The sequence below is a fragment of the Zonotrichia leucophrys genome, chromosome 23 (genome assembly GCF_028769735.1).
Source record: "Zonotrichia leucophrys gambelii isolate GWCS_2022_RI chromosome 23, RI_Zleu_2.0, whole genome shotgun sequence".
In the NCBI taxonomy this organism is placed as follows: domain Eukaryota; kingdom Metazoa; phylum Chordata; class Aves; order Passeriformes; family Passerellidae; genus Zonotrichia; species Zonotrichia leucophrys.
In genome coordinates this window covers 2,334,799-2,346,391 of record NC_088192.1, presented here as the reverse complement: position 1 = coordinate 2,346,391, position 11,593 = coordinate 2,334,799, and the positions used below count along the sequence as shown (strand labels likewise).

The window sequence follows — 11,593 nt, the reverse complement described above, 5'->3', positions numbered from 1 at the left end:
GAATGTCCTTGGGCTGCCCAGGAGGGTCCTGGAGCTTTCCAGAGGATTCAGATTTCCCAAAAGAATCCTGGGGCTGCCCAGGGAATTCTGGAGCTGCCCAGAATTGGAGTCCAGTCTTGGAGCTGCTCTGGAGAGTTTTGGAGCTGCTCTGGGGCACCCTGGAGCTTCCCAGGGATGTCCTGGGAAGGCCCTGGAGGTTCCTGGAGCTTTCCAGAGGACTGAGATTTCCCAGAAGGATCCTGGAGCTGTCCTGGAGCATCCTGAGGATGCCCAGGGAATTCTGGAGCTGCCCAGGAGGGTCCTGGAGCTGCTCTGGAGAGTCTTGGAGCTGTCCTGGGGTATCCTGGGGCTTCCCAGGAGGGTCCTGGAGCTTTCCAGAGGACTCAGATTTCCCAAAAGGATCCTGGAGCTGTCCTGGGGTATCCTGGGGCTTCCCAGGAGGGTCCTGGGGATTGCCAAGGCTGTCCTGGAGCTTTCCAGAGGACTGAGATTTCCCAGAAGGATCCTGGAGCTGTCCTGGAGCATCCTGAGGTTTCCAGAGAATTCTGGAGCTGCCCAGAAGGGTCCTGGAGCTGCTCTGGAGAGTCTTGGAGCTGTCCTGGGGTATCCTGGGGCTTCCCAGGAGGGTCCTGGAGCTTTCCAGAGGACTCAGATTTCCCAAAAGGATCCTGGAGCTGTCCTGGGGTATCCTGAGGTTTCCCAGGAAGGTGCTGGGGATTGCCAAGACTGTCCTGGAGCTTTCCAAAAGACTGAGCCTTCCCAGGAGGGTCCTGGAGCTGTTCTGGGGCTCCCCAGGAGATTTTGGGACATCCCAGTAGGTTCCTGGAGTTTTCCAGAAAACCGAGCCTTCCCAGAAGGGTTCTGGAGCTCTTCTGGGGCTCCTCAGGAGATTTTGGGATTTCCCAGGAGGTTCCTGGAGCTGTTCTGGGGCATCCCAGGGCTCCCCAGGAGATTTTGGGACATCCCAGTAGGTCCCTGGAGTTTTCCAGAAAACCGAGCCTTCCCAGAAGGGTTCTGGAGCTCTTCTGGGGCTCCCCAGGAGATTTTGGGATTTCCCAGAAGGTTCCTGGAGCTCTCCAGAGGACTGAGATTTCCCAAAAGGATCCTGGAGCTGCTCTGGAGGCTCTGAGGATGCTCTGGAGGTCCTGCAGTGCATTTAGAGAAGGAGAAGCTGCAGCTGGGGAAAGGTTATGGAAAGGGGCTGGTTTAGGGCAGGATTGGGAATCCCAAGGGGGAATAACCCGGCCCTGGCTGTGGGATGAGCCCTGGCCCCTCTGGAAGTGCCCAGTGGGATGAATTCTGCAGCTGGGTCAGCTCCTTCCCTGCTGGAGGCCGTGTCCCACTTCTGGCAGCAGCAGGAGCCGTGTGGAGACCTGGAAAATCTCCTGGCAGGAGCAATCAGGTCACCAGTGCTCACCAGTTGGATACTGGGACAGCCAGGGGGTTGAACTGGGTGCTCTCCTGGGAAATCCTCTCCCCAGCAAAGGGGGAATATTGGGAATGAGGCCTCGCAGTCAGCACCAGGGTGAGCATCTCAGCTCCCAGTGCTGATCCTAAAGTTTTGGGGGGTTTTCCTGATTCCTATCAGCTCTTCCTTAGGAAATGAGGGCTGGGAGAATGAGGGAGAGCAGGATTCCTTTGGGAATTCCCATCTGGAGCAATAAAGGTAAAATTTCCCAGGACACAGATTCAAACCTGAGCACAAAAGGGATCTGGACCCTGGATCATCCCTCAGGAATTTTGGGCTCCCAAGGGATCTTCTGGCAACACCCATAGCTCAAATTATCTTCCCAGGGGTTTCATTTCAAAGCAGGGTTAAAAATCAGTGTCCAGGCACAAATATATTCCTAAATATCCTTAAATATCCTTAAATATGATATGGATCATCCCAGCTAGGACAGGCACCAGGTGGGAGGTGACACAAAGGAGCAGGCCCCAAATCCTGGCCCTAAATGGCTCCTTTTTCCTTCAGATCCATAAAGCAGCGTGTCCACATCCAGGAATATTTTCTCTGCAGGTTTTCCCGTGCCTGTGGATTTGTGCTTGTTTGGGATAAATCCAGAGTGCTGCTGGAACGGGAATCCCGGGGGATGGCGGGGGCTGAGCTGGGAAGGGCCAAGCTGCTCTCAGCTGATTTTCCTCCATCCCAAACAAACCCACAGCTCCCAAACCCACTCTGGGGTGCAGTGGGAAGTGTTGGAGGGATGGGATGAGCAGCTGGAAGGTGCTGGATGAGTCCAAACTCATCAAAGCGCCACTAAATTCGTGCAAAATCACTTTCTCCTTTATTTTTTTCCTCCCTGGTTCTTGTTTTCTTTGGCTGCTGCACGTTCCGGGCAGGCTGACAGGGAGCTCTGTGGAGCTGCAATCCCTGTGGGAAAAGCAGAGCAGCTCCAGACAATGGATCCATTGCTGCTGGGAAAGGGAGCAGGTGGGGAGGAAACGGAGCCGCACAAAGAGGAGGAGGAGGAGGAGGAGGAAGAACAGGAGGAGGAGCAAAGGGGGGATTGTCCAGAAATCCCTGGTGAGGGGCTGGATGCGAGCTGGGTGCTCTGACAGCTGGGCCTGTAATTAATTAATAAATGAGGCTTTTCCCAGGGAATTGTGGGGATGGATCAGAAGGAAATGGCTCAAAAATTCGGGAATTCAAAAAAAAACAACCCCAAAGTGGAGCAGATTTAAGGATTTTCAGGGAAACTGCCCCATCCTGGGAAAGGTTCAATTCCAGGCTGGAGCAGCCTGGGATAGTGGGAAGGAGGTGGGATTGGATGATCCTGAATGTCCTTCCAACCCAAACCACTCCATGATCCCGACTTTTATTTCTCTTGGCTGCCTTGCAAGTGCCCTCAGCCTCAAGAGTTCCAATAAAACTGCAGGAATTTCACTGTGAGCCATTTCCCACCCCAGTGCCAGCACAGAGCTCCCAGCCCACAGAGGACACAGGAATTTGTCCCATTTCCTCCAGTTCTTCCACAAAAACCCACAAATCCCAAATCCCTGTGCTTGCAGGGAATGGGATTTTGTCCTTTAGCAGGGCAGACCCAGCCAGCAATTTTGGGAAGGGTGACTGGAAGTGCAGCAGCCCCGTGGGATCTGACTTTCCTTTCTCATCCCAACCAATATTTCAAAGGGATTTTATTTTTATAACTTGAACAATGACATTAAAAATGCTGTTTAAAAAAAGAAACTTGGCCAGGCTGCAAATTGGGCCACCAGAAGGACAATGAGGAGGCAAAAAAAGATGGAGTCACTCCTAAAGAAAAGTGGAATTTTTTAATGGGGAAAATCCTGAGGCAAGCATGAATCACCTCTGAGTGTGTCCTGGAGCCAGGAAATTTGGGAATTGGGAGAACTGGCAGGAGCAGGGCACAGACTTTGGCTTGAAGCAGCTCCAGGATGGCAGCAGAAAATCTGGATTCACTGGAATGTCCCTGGATGATCCCTGGGATTGCACTGCCAGGGATACCCTGGTGGAGTTGCTGCTAAATGGATGTGCAGAAAAGCAAAAAAAATTCTGTTGGAAATGCAAAAAATTACTTTATTGGTCTATTAATTGACTCAATTAATCTATTAAAGCAGAATTCCAGAGATTTCAGAGACTACACACACATATATATATATATATATATATATATATATATATATATATATATATATATATTATATTATGGAATATATATATTTGGGATTAAATTCCTTGGGTTCCTCCCTGGAATTGTGAGGATCCACAGGATGAAACTGCCCCAGGGAAAGGGATCCTGGAGGATCTTTGGGATGGGATCCCTGCAGGAAAGGAAATGGCAATTCCCAAATGAGGGGCTGGGAATGAGGCAGAAGCTCCAGCTCTCTGTGGCTTCCAGGAAAAGCTTAAAAGGAAAATATAAATCCCCTCACTAATTTTCCTCATTATCCCATTGGATCTCATTCCAGAACTAAAGAATTTCAGGGGAACATCAAGGCAGCCTTTTCTTCCCCTCCCTTTGGTGCTGCTTTTGGGTTTTTTTCCTGATTATCAGATTCCTCGAGTCTCCACTTCGATAGAAAAAGCATCTCTAATTCCTTTATCTATTTAAGTCGATTTCAGGAATATTTTTCTCCCACAGTGTGAACAATCAGAACTCTGTGGTCTCCCAGATATGTAAAATAGTTCTTTTTCTTCTTTTGTGGGCAGATATACTTAAGCTACATAATGGGACGCTGAGAATGAGTCAACTCAAGAACACTGGATATATTTAAATTCCATTTCAAACGAACTCCTATTTAAAAAAAATTCCCAGAAAATGCCAAATCCTGGTGTGAAAGAAAGTTCATTGCAACTCACACACCTAAAGCATTTTTATCCAACATCTTTAACAAGTTGATTTACCACACAATTTATTAGGATACTTGACAGAGAAGCAAACAAGCTTGGAAAACATCACAGCATCCCTGCTTTTTTTAAAAATAAAGCAGGAAAAACATTGGAAGACTAAATACGAGGCCTAAAGCTGGACAGGTGGGGATTTAGGACAGGGCTGATCTTTGACAGAACAAGAGTTTGGCTGCCCCTCAGGGGACTGTCGGTCCTGAGATGCCTCCACGTTTGTCCCGGTCCCTCACGGTTTGTCCCGGTCCCTCACGGTTTGTCCTGGTCTCTCATCGTTTGTCCCTGTCCCTCACGGTCCATCAAGTTTGTCACTGTCCTTCAGTTTGTCCCCGTCCCTCCTGGTCCCTCAGGTTTGCCCCCGTCCCTCAGTTTGTCCCTGTTCCTGTCCCTCCCGGTCCCTCAGGTTTGTCTCTGTCCCTCTCGGTTTGTCCCGGTCCCTCAGGTTTATCCCGCCCTCACGTCCCTCAGGTCTCCTGTCTCTGCGGTTTCCTGTCCCTCACGTTGTCCCTGTTTCTGTCCCTGTCCCTCCCGGTTTGCCCTGGTCCCTCAGTTCGTCCCGTCCTCACGATCCCTAGGTTTGTCCCTGTCCCTCACAGTTTGTCCCTGTCCCTCACATTGTCCTGTTCTGTCCCTGTCCCTCCGGTTGCCCGTCCTCAAGTTCGTCCCGTCCTCCGATCCTAAGGTTTGTCCCTGTCCCTCACAGTTTGTCCCTGTTTCTGTCCATGTCCCTCCCGGTTTGCCCCGGTCCCTCACGGTCCCCCCGCCCACTCCCGCCCAAAATCGCAAATCTCGCGAGATCCCCTCCGGGTCACGCGCCCGCGCGCGCCTCCGCGGCCCAGCCCGGGGAGGGGAAGGGACGGGAGAGGGGGGGAACGACAAAAAAGGGCGGAGCCTCCGCCCCGCCGCCTCACGGCCCTGCCGCCATCTTGTTTCTCGGCCGCTCGGCGCTCACTCCGCTCCGGCCGCCCCCCCTTTTCCCCCCCCGCCTCCCGCCGGCCGCGCCGGAGGCAGCGCGGGCAGCGGGCGGAGCAGGTGGAGGTCGCGGCGCCGGCCGCCCCGGTGAGTACGCGGGGAGCGCGGCGGGGGGGAGGCGGCGGCGGCGGCCCGTGAGGGGGCGCGGGGCGGGGGCGGCCCGAGGGGTCCTTGCGGCCCCCCCTCAGCAACGGCCGCACTGCGATTGGCTGGGCCGCGGCGCGCGCGCTGATTGGCCCGCGAGGGGGAGGCGGGCGCGGGGAGGTGGGCGCTGATTGGCTGGCGGGGTGCGGACCGGGGAGAGGACAGCGAGCGGACCGTTGTCCCGCGCGGGCGCGGGGTGGGGGGGCGGCCAGGCCCGGCCCGGGAATGGCGGAGCCCGGAACCGCCAGCTTGAGAGCCGGGATTCGGGGCTGGCAGTGCCCGGGACCCCCGGTTTGAGAGCCGAGATTCTGGGCTGGCAGTGCCCGGGACCCCCGGTTTGAGAGCCGACATGCGGGTCGTGGCAGTGCCCCCCCGGATCCCACCCGGTTTGAGAGCCGGATTCGGGGCTGGCAGTGCTCGGGAACCCCCCGGTTTGAGAGCCGAGATTCGGGGGTGGCAGTGCCCGGGACCCCCGGTTTGAGAGCCGAGATTCGGGGCTGGCAGTGCCCGGGACCCCCGGTTTGAGAGCCGAGATTCGGGGCTGGCAGTGCCCGGGACCCCCGGTTTGAGAGCCGAGATTCAGGGCTGGCAGTGCCCGGGATTCCCGGCTTGAGAGCCGAGATTCAGGGCTGGCAGTGCCCGGGATTCCCGGCCTGACAACCGGGATTCAGGGCTGGCAGTGTCCGGGAAACGCGCTGCCTCACAGCCGGCGGGCAGAACAGAGCGAGGAGGCCTCCCGGTGTTTTCCCGGTGGGATTTACCGGGCCGCCACACGGGTGTGCTCCCTAGAAGGCTCTAAACGCAGGTGGATAAAGCCTTGAGCCTTTGGCTTTAAAGCTGATGAGTTTTGAGGTCTCTTTCACCCGAAGCGTTCCTGGTTCTGTGGTTCCAAGGGGGATCCTGACGTGGCTGAGGTAGAGAGGAGCTCGGATGTTCAGGTTTAGATTTGAATTTAAGAAGAAATTCTTGGCTGTGAGGGTTGGAGGGGCTGGAATGGCTTTCCCACAGAAGCTGTGGCTGCTCCTGCATCCCTGGAAGTGTCCAAGGCCAGGTTGGAACAACCTGGGACAATGGAAGATGTCCCTGCCCTGGCAGGGAGTGGCACTCAGTGATTTTTCTGAGTGATTATTTTGGTGAGTGGAATATTTTCCATGAATTTGGGAATAAATCCTCCCTGTCTCCATTGCTATCTGAACATGGACAATTCAAATCCCATGAGCTTTTCCTCCAGCCCTACAAACCAAACCATCAAACTTCCTTGCCAACATCCAGGGCTTTTCCTTTAGGTTTTAAGTAAAATGAGATTTTGGTTTTGGACTGGGCTGTTCCTGCTGGGTCTGTTTGTCCTCGTGCTCTTGGGCATTGTGGTGACAGCAGGGACAGGATCCCAGGAATTCCTGGAAGTGCCTCAGAGAGCTCCAGGGGGCTGAAAATTCCTTTCTCCCCTTTTTTTTCCAGATTTTTTTTCTGTAATTCATGGAATAGTTGGAGTTGGGAGGGACCTTCCACTGTCCCAGGTTGTGCCAGCCTGGCCTTGGGCACTGCCAGGGATCCAGGGCACCCCAATTTCTCTGGGAATTCCATCCCAGCCCCTCCCAGGAAAAAAATTCCTTCCCAAATTGAATCCAAACCCTCTGAGATTTCACAGCAACAGCTGCAATGATTGAAATAAACCCTTTAGCCTTCCCAAATTAATTTAGTGTTTTTTATTTTTTTTTTCTCAAATAAACCCTTTAATGTAGGGACTCCCAAAATTAATTTGGGGAGTTTATCCCCCACAAATAAACCTGTTACTGTGGGGACTTCCAAAATTAATTTGGAGTTTTTATCCCCCAAAAATAAACCTGTTACTGTAGGGTTCCCAAAATTAATTTAGGGTTTTTACCCTGCACAAATAGACCCTTTAGTGTAGAGCCTCCCAAAATTAATTTGAGGTTTTTATCCCCCACAAATAAACCCATTACTGCAGAACTTCCTATCATTAATTTGGGGTTTTTATCTCCCCACAAATAAATCTGTTAACTGTAGGTCTTCCTAAAATTAATTGGGGTTTTTATCCCCCTACAAATAAACCCATTACTGCATAATTTATTTGGAGTTTTTATCTCCCCACAAATAAATCTGTTACTGTAGGGTTCCCAAAATTAATTTGGGGTTTTTAACTTCCCCATAAATAAACCCATTACTGTATGACCTCCCAAAATTCATTTAGGGTTTTTATCCCCCATAAATAAATCTGTTACTGTAGGGTTCCTAAAATTTATTTGGGGTTTTTATTTCCCCCATAAATAAACCCTTTACTGTTTTTTTTCCCCCACAAATAAACCCTTTACTGCAGAACTTCCCAAAATTAATTGGGTTTTTTTCCCCCACAAATAAACTCTTTATTGTAGAACTTCCCAAAATTAATTTGGGTTTTTTTCCCCCACAAATAAACCTTTTATTGTAGAGCTTCCCAAAATGAATTTGGGGTTTTTATTACCACAAGGAATTATTAACACCCTGGGAGCAGCTTTAGGACCCTTGGGATGTGCCAGGGCCCAGGGGAATTTGTTTGGGAAATCAGAATTCCACAATTTTAGCCAGACATTCCTCTGTTCTGCAGGAAAGGTGCTGCATTTGTTTTTCATTCCACCCAAAGTACCTCACATAACTCCAATAGTCAGAATTCCACAGCTTCCAGGCTGTTTTTATCTCAGGAATGCCACAGGAAGAGAACACAGTGTATTTATTTTATTTTTAACCAATTCTATTCCCTCAAATCATCAGGAAGATTTATTTTTAAATTAATCTCTCCTCGTTATCAGAGTCAGAGTGATTTAATCTGCAGGGCTTGGCTGTGCTTCCCAATATTTTTCTCCTTGGATAATCCTGTCAGCAGGAAATTATAGAATTATAGTTTGGAATTAGAGCTCGAAAGCCATGGTGGTGATGTTGATAAAATTGGGATTTTTGCATCTAGAGGTATCTCATAATATAATATATAATATAAATTATATATTATATATTATATATTATATATTATATATTATATATTATATATTATATATTATATATTATATATTATATAATATATATTATACAATATATAATATATATAATATCAGGGGAGACAATAGAATGGAATATATCAGGGAGTATATAAAAATAATATAATATAATATAATATAATATAATATAATATAATATAATATAATATAATATAATATAATATAATAGATATTATATTAATATGTAATGTATAATATTATAATATATATAATATCAGGGGATAAATATACTATAATGTAATGTAATGTAATGCAATATAATATAATATAATATAATATAATATAATATAATATAATATAATATAATATAATATAATATAATATAATATAATATAATATAATATAATATAATTAATATAATATCTGCCAAATGGTGGCAGAGGATGGAGCCAGGCTCTGATCACGGTGAGGACGAGAAGCAGCGGCCATAAATTCATAAATTAACACAATAACCCACAGATTAATTCAGAATAAACCACAGCGAGTTCCTCCTCACCCCGAGGAAGAACAACATCCCACGGGGGTGGCAGAGCTCCCTCTGGGGACATCCCAAGGCCACCTGGAGCTGTCCCAGTGTCACCTGCTCCTCCTTGGGAGGGATTTTTGGGCTGGTTCGTCTCCAAAATTCCCAAAATTTCAGGAATTCGGGGTCGGAGCACGTGTGGCCCCGCGCCCCGCCGGGAAGGTGTGGCGGGAACCGCCGTGATTGACAGGCGCGCCGCCCAATCAGCGGCCGTTCCCTCTCGCCTCCTCAGGCTTTTGAATAGGAGGCGAGGCGGCCAATCGGGGCGGGGCTGAGGGGCGGGGCTTGCCTGACCCCTGCGGCCGCCGCTCAAGGTAACTTTAAAGCAGGAAGCGGCCGGCGAGGCTGCGCCTCGGCGCCGACCAATGGGAGAGCTCGACCGTGGGGCGCGCAGCCAATGGGAGAACTCGAGCGCGGCGCGCGCAGCCAATGGGCGAGGGCGCGGGGCGGGCCGGGCGCGCGCAGCGGGGCGCGCGGGGCCGCCGCCGTTAAAGGGGCCGCGGGCACGGCCCGGCCCGGGGGGGCCCCGGCGGCTCCCGGGGTCACTCAAAGACAAAGCCGTGGCGGGGAACCCCCGGCCGCGGGCACGGCCGGCGGTGAGTCCTGGGCGCCGCCGCTACGGTGGCGGCGGGGGAGGGCGGCCCGTGCGCCGGGGCCAGGCCGCGGCAGCGGGGGATGCTCGTGCGTGCCGGTGCGGGATGGCGGGGGGGGGGGCGCGGCGGGACGTGGTTCAACCCTCAGCGGTTCAACCCTCAGCGCTCCGCACCGAGCCTTCCACATCGCCGGTAACACCGTGAGGGCATTGCTGAGGAGGGGGCGGACAAAGCAGCGGGGGTGCCCCGAGCTCGGCGGGGGCTCCGCGGTGCCCTTGGCCCGGCCGCCATCACCCCGCGGGGCCGGGGGGGCGACAGCGGAGCCGCGGCACCCCCGAACCCCTCAGCGGTGCTGGCGCCTCTTTGTTGTCGTTTTAATGGGGGAAATCGGTACCGAAGGTCACGGGGAGAGCGGGGCTTGGTGGATCTGAGGGGTTCCGTGGTCCCGGTGAGCTCCGGGCTGGGCTCGCTCCGCTGGCGGCCCCGGCTCAGCCCCAACTTGGAGCGGGGCCTGCACGAGTGACCTTGAAATGCCAGCGCTGCGAGCCGGCACTCTGAAGGACAAAGTTTGTTTGCGGCACTTTGGACCGAAAAAAAAAAAAAATTAAAAAAAAAATAAATAAAAGAAGAAGGGAAAAAAAAAAAAAACGGAGCCGAGGGCATCAAGGACATGGGGATAGTCCCGGCTTGGATTAAAGTTGGGTTTGGGAGCGCTCTGTGGGTGTTGCTGCTTTTCCTAGGGTGAAAAATCTGAAAAATCACATTTTTTTCCCACTCTTCTTGAAGTTAAAAGCGCTGGTTTTGGTAATTAATAATAATTAATTGCTAAAACTTCATGGAAGGGTTTTAGGATGAGGGTGCAGGGCCTTGAGGCTGAGCTTTGCCTCCTGTCAGCCTTGGCTGGGTTTAATTTGGGCTTTAATTCCAAATTAACGCTGCCATCTCCTCATCTCGGGAGATTTATTACTTAACATTATCACAATTTCAATAAAAAAATGAATAAGAGGAGAAATATCCCCAAAAAAATCAGATTTTAATAATTTAGGGAATGTTGGAGGAACTTCTGGAGCCGCCTGTGGGCCGGGATTGGAGAATTCCCTGTGAGCATGAAGGTCATTGTCAGCATCTTGAAGCAAAAATTCAATTTATTCCCTTAAAAATCATTTCTTTTTTCCCCTAGAATAATTAATTTCCCTAGAAATTAGGATTTATCCAGTGTTTTAAGTGTTGGCAGTGTATTCAGCAACCTACAGAATAAAAAAATTCCAATTAAAATCTTACAGAAATCTTAATTCCACCCAAAATTTGGAATATTTTGCTGCTTTTATCTTTCAGGAATAATCAGTTCTGCTTGATCTTTTTAGGTCAAGAGCAGCAAGAAATCTGGAAATGGATTTATTAACAAATAAATAATTTATTTATTAATTATTTTTTATTATTATTTCAGGTTTTTTTTATTTTTTTCCAGCTTCCACTCCATTTTAAGGAGTGAGTTTGGATTTTTTAGTTTTATAATAAAATTTCCCCTATAAATTGGATTTTTAACTTTATTCTCTACATGAGTTTGATTTTTTCATTTTATCCCCTATAAGTTGGATTTATTAACTTAATTCTCTAGAAATTTAATATTTTAATTTTATTCTCTAAGAGTTTGATTTTCTCCTTTTATTCTCCCTATTAATTTGATTCTTTTAGTTTTATTCCCTATGAATTTGATTTTTTAATTTTAACCCCTATAATTTGACTTTATTAACTTTATTCTCTCAAAGTTTGATTTTTAAATTTTATTCTCTATGGGCTTGATTTTATTTTAGTTTTATTCCCTATGAGTTAGATTTTTTAGCTTTATTCCCTATAATTTGATTTTTTAATTTTATATCCCCTATAATTTGGATTTTATCCCCTATAAGTTGGATTTTTTTACCTTTATTCTCTAGAATTTTGA

At 49.2% G+C, this 11,593-nt stretch overlaps 1 protein-coding gene across 2 annotated transcripts in view; it reads left to right on the top strand.

Moving 5' to 3' along the window:
* NFYC (nuclear transcription factor Y subunit gamma) overlaps positions 1-11,593 on the top strand; it is a 76,219-nt gene that overhangs the window by 30,874 nt on the left and 33,752 nt on the right. The window contains exon 1 of one of the 2 annotated variants that reach the window (XM_064731442.1): positions 9,520-9,651. The exons of the other annotated variant lie outside the window; for it this stretch is intronic. The gene's annotated coding sequence lies outside the window, so the exon portion shown is untranslated. Of the gene's footprint in view, positions 1-9,519; positions 9,652-11,593 lie in introns of those variants that run through there. 2 annotated transcript variants of the gene reach the window in all.